This window comes from Cetorhinus maximus, chromosome 10 (assembly GCF_964194155.1).
Source record: "Cetorhinus maximus chromosome 10, sCetMax3.hap1.1, whole genome shotgun sequence".
Classification (NCBI taxonomy): domain Eukaryota; kingdom Metazoa; phylum Chordata; class Chondrichthyes; order Lamniformes; family Cetorhinidae; genus Cetorhinus; species Cetorhinus maximus.
Window position 1 is genome coordinate 140,164,851 of NC_135888.1, and position 6,877 is coordinate 140,171,727.

Below are 6,877 nucleotides of genomic sequence, written 5' to 3' on the forward strand. Positions count from 1 at the left end.
CTTCCATCCTATCCCCTCTTCCCCCTCTCTCTCATATCCCCTCCCCCCCTCTCTCTCTCTCCTCTCTCTCTCTCCCTCCCTCCCTCTCTCCCTCCCCCTCTCTCTCCCTATCCCTCCCCCTCTCTCTCCCTATCCCTCCCCCTCTCTCTCCCTATCCCTCCCCCTCTCTCTCCTATCCCTCCCCCTCTCTCTCCCTATCCCTCCCCCTCTCTCTCCCTATCCCTCCCCCTCTCTCTCCCTATCCCTCCCCCTCTCTCTCCCTCTCTCTCTCTCTCTCCCTATCCCTCCCCCTCTCTCTCCCTATCCCTCCCCCTCTCTCTCCCTATCCCTCCCCCTCTCTCTCTCTCTCCCTATCCCTCCCCCTCTCTCTCCCTATCCCTCCCCCTCTCTCTCCCTATCCCTCCCCCTCTCTCTCCCTATCCCTCCCCCTCTCTCTCTCCCTATCCCTCCCCTCTCTCTCCCTATCCCTCCCCCTCTCTCTCCCTATCCCTCCCCCTCTCTCTCCCTATCCCTCCCCCTCTCTCTCCCTATCCCTCCCCCTCTCTCTCCCTATCCCTCCCCCTCTCTCTCCCTATCCCTCCCCCTCTCTCTCCCTATCCCTCCCCCTCTCTCTCCCTATCCCTCCCCCTCTCTCTCCCTATCCCTCCCCCTCTCTCTCCCTATCCCTCCCCCTCTCTCTCCCTATCCCTCCCCCTCTCTCTCCCTATCCCTCCCTTTCTCTCCCTATCCCTCTCTCTCCCTCTCCCTCCCCCTCTCTCTCCCTCTCCCTCCCCCTCTCTCTCCCTCTCCCTCCCCCCTCTCCCCCTCTCCCTCCCCCTCTCTCCCCCTCTCCCTCCCCCTCTCTCCCTCTCCCTCCCCCTCTCTCTCCCTCTCCCTCCCCCTCTCTCTCCCTATCCCTCCCCCTCTCTCTCCCTATCCCTCCCCCTCTCTCTCCCTATCCCTCCCCCTCTCTCTCCCTATCCCTCTCTCTCTCTCTCTCCCTATCCCTCCCTTTCTCTCCTTATCCCTCTCTCTCTCTCCCTATCCCTATCCCTCTCTCTCTCTCCCTGCCTCTCAAAGCCCTGTGATGTTTATAAAGCGCAGCGACAACCTGTTGCCCAAGTTTAAAGGAGCCCGATTTTAACGAGAGAGGCCGCCATCTACAGGCGGGTTTTCTTCAGTGAGAGAGAAAAATCCCCTCCCACCCGGGGGAAGATGATCAATGATTTTTTTTTAAAAAGGGCCAACTTTGTGTTAATAAAACACAACTTTTCTAATGGGTTGCTTCATACACAAAAAATAAAATAAAATTAAAAAAAACACTGCTTTAATTTGCCTGGCACTGGAGATTGTTCCCTTATTTTTGTTTTCTCTTCAATGATTATTTTTTTTATATATAAAAGAAGGTTTCTGCTTTTTTGAGGTGTGTTCTAAAATAGCAATGCTTTCAGGTTTGGGGGGATTCCGGGGAAAAAAAAAACACGGATGCACTGTCAATACATAATTCAACGTGTAAATTCATCAATCTTTCACCCCGCCCCGTTCTCCTGCAGCCAGTGCGGTGCAGCTACCCCGCGAGTGCTGGGGGGAACGCTATTGGGCCACAGGAGCCATCACAGGCTGTTCCCTGCGGCTCGGGTTCCGTCAGCTCCGCACACGCACTCGCGGCGTCCTCCTCTGTAAGAGCAACGGTCGCTCCACCGCGAAAGCCTTCATCTTCTCCCCAGCCCGTCTCCATCAGCCAGACAGACGGAGGGCGAGTGGTATGAGGCTCCTACCTGCGCCCACTCACCCACTCACTCACCCATTCCTGTTTATTTGCCAGTCTGCAGGGCTCAAACTGTGTGTCAGAAGCTGCATTTCTCCACCAAGCCACCGGGAGAGCTGCGATTAAAGCAGCAGCCAAAGCGCAGCCAGTGTCTCAGCACCAACATTTCGGTGTGCGGGTATTGGGAGCGTCCCGAGGGTTGGACGCAGGCACCCTAGGGGCGCTGAGCCTGCACGACAGCCGCACAAATTCGGGGCGCCGCAAGGTTGTCAGCGGAGAAATAATTTGAAACGTGAATTCAGACAAAGGAAATGTCAGCTGCAAATTACAAAACGCACCTTAGCCGGTAATAATATAAAGTACATACCCTGGTCTCCACGGAAATAAAAAAAAAACAAATGTAGATTATTGCCTCTCGCTGTAAAAGCTTCTTGGACTGAGAAGATTTGATAGGTGTGACACAAATGGAATCATAGAAGGATTATAGCACAGAAGGAGGCCAATCAGCCCATTCATTGATCTCGCAAGAATAATTTAACTGTCCCACTCCCCCACCATTTCCCTCTGGTCCTACAAATTTTCCCCTTCAGGTTTTTTGTATTCATTCATGGGATGTGGGTGTTTGCTGGCTAGGCCAGCATTTATTGCCCATCCCTAACTGCCCCTCAGAAGGCCTTCTTGAACCGCTGCAGTCCCTGTGCTACAGGTACATCCACAGTGCTGTTAGGGAGGGAGTTTCAGGATTTTGACACAGTGACAGTGAAGGAACGGTGATATATTTCCAAGCCAGGATGGTGAGTAACTTGGAGGGGAAACTTCCAGGTGTTGGTGTTACCATCTATCTGCTGCCCTTGTCCTTCTAGATGGTGGTGGTCGTGGGTTTGGAAGGTGCTGTCGAAGGAGCCCTGGTGAAATTCTGCAGTGCATCTTGTAGATGGTACACACACTGCTGCTACTGTGTGTCGGTGGTGGAGGGAGTGAATGTTTGTGGATGTGGTGCCAATCAAGCTTTGTCCTGGACGGTGTCCAGTTTCTTCAGTGTTGTGGGAACTGCACTCATCCAGGCAAGTGGGGAGTATTCCATCACACAAAAACAGAATTACCTGGAAAAACTCAGCAGGTCTGGCAGCATCGGCGGAGAAGAAAAGAGTCGACGTTTCGAGTCCTCATGACCCTTCAACAGAACTGAGTATAGTTTGGAGAGGGGTGAAATATAAGCTGGTTTAAGTGGGGGGGGGGAGAGAGAAGTTGAGGGGGGGTGGCTGTAGGGACAAGCAAGCAGTGATAGGAGCAGATAATCAAAAGATGTCACAGACAAAAGGATCAAAGAGGTGTTGAAGGTGGTGATATTATCTAAGAAAAGTGCTAATTAAGAATGGATGGCAGGATACTCAAGGTACAGCTCTAGTGGGGGTGGGGTGGAAAGACTGGCAAGGTATTAGTTGTAGATTTAAAAATAATGGAAATAGGTGGGAAAAGAAAAATCTATATAAATTATTGAAAAAAACAAAAGGGAGGGGGAAGAAACGGAAAGGGGGTGGGGATGGGGGGAGGGAGTTTAAGATCTAAAGTTGTTGAATTCAATATTCAGCCCGGAAGGCTGTAAAGTGCCTAGTCGGAAGATGAGGTTCTGTTCCTCCAGTTTGCGTTGGGCTTCACTGGAACAATGCAGCAAGCCAAGGACAGACATGTGGGCAAAAGAGCAGGGTGGAGTGTTAAAATGGCAAGCGACAGGGAGGTTTGGGTCTTTCTTGCGGACAGACCACAGGTGTTCTGCAAAGCGGTCGCCCAGTTTGCGTTTGGTCTCTCCAATGTAGAGGAGACCGGATTGGGAGCAACGAATGCAATAGACTAAGTTGGGGGAAATGCAAGTGAAATGCTGCTTCACTTGAAAGGAGTGTTTGGGCCCTTGGACGGTGAGGAGAGAGGAAGTGAAGGGGCAGGTGTTGCATCTTCTGCGTGGGCATGGGGAGGTGCCATAGGTGGGGGTTGAAGAGTAGGGGGTGATGGAGGGTGGACCAGGGTGTCCTGGAGGGAATGATCCCTATGGAATGCCGCCAGGGGGGGTGAAGGGAAGATGTGTTTGGTGGTGGCATCATGCTGGAGTTGGCGGAAATGGCGGAGGATGATCCTTTGGATGCAGAGGCTGGTGGGGTGATAAGTGAGGACAAGGGGGACCCTATCATGTTTCTGGGAGGGAGGAGAAGGCATGAGGGCGGATGCGTGGGAGATGGGCCAGACACGGTTGAGGGCCCTGTCAACGACCGTGGGTGGAAAACCTCGGTTAAGGAATAAGGAGGACATGTCAGAGGAACTGTTTTTGAAGGTAGCGTCATCAGAACAGATGCGACGGAGGCGAAGGAACTGAGAGAATGGGATGGAGTCCTTACAGGAGGCAGGGTGTGAGGAGCTGTAGTCGAGGTAGCTGTGGGAGTCGGTAGGCTTGTAATGGATATTGGTGGACAGTCTATCATCAGAAATTGAGACAGAGAGGTCAAGGAAGGGAAGGGAAGTGTCAGAGATGGACCATGTGAAAATGATGGAGGGGTGGAGATTGGAAGCAAAATTAATAAATTTTTCCAGGTCACGACAAGAGCATGAAGCAGCACCGAAGTAATCATCGATGTACCGGAGAAAGAGTTGTGGGAAGGGGCCGGAGTAGGACTGGAACAAGGAATGTTCCACATACCCCATAAAGCGACAGGCATAGCTGGGGCCCATGCGGGTACCCATAGCCACACCTTTTATTTGGAGGAAGTGAGAGGAGTTAAAGGAGAATTTGTTCAGTGTGAGAACAAGTTCAGCCAGACGGAGGAGAGTAGTGGTGGATGGGGATTGTTCCATCACACTCCTGACTTGTGCCTTGTAGATGGTGAACAGGCTTTGGGGGGTCAGGAGGTGAGTTACTCGCTGCAGGATTCCTAGCCTCTGACCTGCTCTTTTAGCCACAATATCTATATGGCTAATCCAGTTCAGTTTCTGGTCAATGGAAGCCCCCAGGATGTTGATAGTGGGGGATTCAGTGATGGTAATGCCATTGAACATCAAGGGGCAATGGTTGGATTCTCTCTGTTTGGAGATGGTCATTGCCCAGCACTTTTGTGGCATGAATGTTACTTGCCACTTGTGAGCCCAAGCCTGGATATTGTCCAGGTGTTGCTGCATTTGGACATGGACTGCTTCAGTATTTGAGAAGTCACGGTTGGTGCTGAACATTGTGCAATCAGGAGAACATCCCCACTTCTGACCTTATGATGGAAAAAAGATCATTAATGAAGCAGTTGAAGATGGTTGGCCCGAGGTGCTTATCCTCTTCCCTTTTGAAAGCCACAGTTGAATTGATCTTATTGAACAGCAGGGCAGGCTTGAGGGGGCTGAATGGCCTATGCTTGCTCCTATTTCTTATGTTCTCTCTGCACTGCGCTCTCAGGCAGTGAATCCAAATCCCAACTAATTGGTGCATAACATTTCTTTTCCTCGTGTCACCGTTGCTCCTTTCGCTAACCACCTTAATTGGTGCCCTTTGATTCTTGACGCCAATGGGGACAGTTAAGAGACTTAACCCTGATACGTTAACTCTGTTTCTCTCTCCACAGATGTTGCCGGACTTGCTGAGTTTTTCCAGCATTTTCTGTTTTTCTTTCAGCTTTTCCAATGTATTCACATCACTAAAGTCCCTCATAAAAGGGCAGCTGTTTCACTGGAGTTCACTGTGCTTCCTTACGTGTTTCATATCCTTGTTGGATCACTGTCTCAGACATGATTTGGGCCAGACTAGAGATTTGTCTTGGGCAGGAGGACAAAGTGGGGAACAGTGAATGGGCAGCCCCCTTTAAACTCCGCTCAGTATATGCTCCTATTAACTGATGCTGAGCAAAGTGTAAAGGAACTGCTGATTCTCAATTGCCGTTTCCAAGAGGAATGTCACCCCCATTATTTTCACAAAAATCTCTCTTTGTGTAAGGTTAAAAATTATAAGGGTCAAATATCAATAGGCAATTTTTTTCCACCAATTGGTGAGTCAGTAACAGTCAGGTATAAATCTAAAGACAATCACCAGAAAAGAATAGGGGGATAGGAATAGGATGAAGCCAATTAACCCCTCGAGCTTTTTCAACCATTCCGTGAGATCATGGTTCATTTGTGACCTAACACAATTGCCCCATTAACCCCTGGTTAACAAAAACCACCAGTCTCAGGTTTAAAATTAACAATTGATTGAACACCAGCTGCCATTTGCAGAAGAGAGTTCCAAACTTCTATCACCCTTTGTGTGAAAAAGTGTTTCCTCATTTCACCCTTCTCAGTCTTGACTCTTTTGTTTTATTTACCCCTGGTGCCACACTCTCTAATCAGAGGAAATGGTTTATCACTGTTTAGCCAATCACTCCCCTTAATACCTTGAAACCTCAACTAAATTAGCCCTTAAACTTCTAAATTCCAGGGAATACAACCCTAGTTTGTTTAATCTCTCCACACAACTTAACCCTTGGAGTCCTGGCAACATCTTGGTAAATCTGCTCCCTCCAAGGCCAATCTATCCTTCCTAAGGTGTGCTGCCCTGAGCTGCTCACAGTGCTCCAAGGAGAAGTTAGTTTTTTTTTTCTTTTCAAATGCTGCACATAGTTAGCAAATAGAAGGCACTACCATAAGTAGTGGTGAAAGTGTAATCTATAATTGCTTTTAAATGGGAAGTGAATGGAAATTTCAATTAAAAGTCTATGGGAAAATGATGAGACAATGCAATTTAGTAGTAGGTTCCTCCAGGGAGCTGACAGAGGTACAATGGGTTTACTGGCCTTATTCATTACTGTAAGGTTCTATGATACCTGCTTCCTACCTACTTCCTGACTTCAGCTAAATTGTCAATGTTTCACCTGTTTTTTTCATTCATTTATGGGATGTGGGCATCACTGGCTAGGCCAGTCATTGCCCACCCCTAATTGCCCTTGCTTAGAGGACATTTAGGAGTCAGCCACATTGTTGGAGTCATTTGTGAGTCACATGTTGGCCAGACCAGGTAAGGACAGCAAATTTATTTTCCTAAAGGACATTGGTGAATCAGATGGGTTTTTACTGCAATTGGCAATAATGGTCATCATCAGACTTTTAATTCCAGGTTTTTTTATT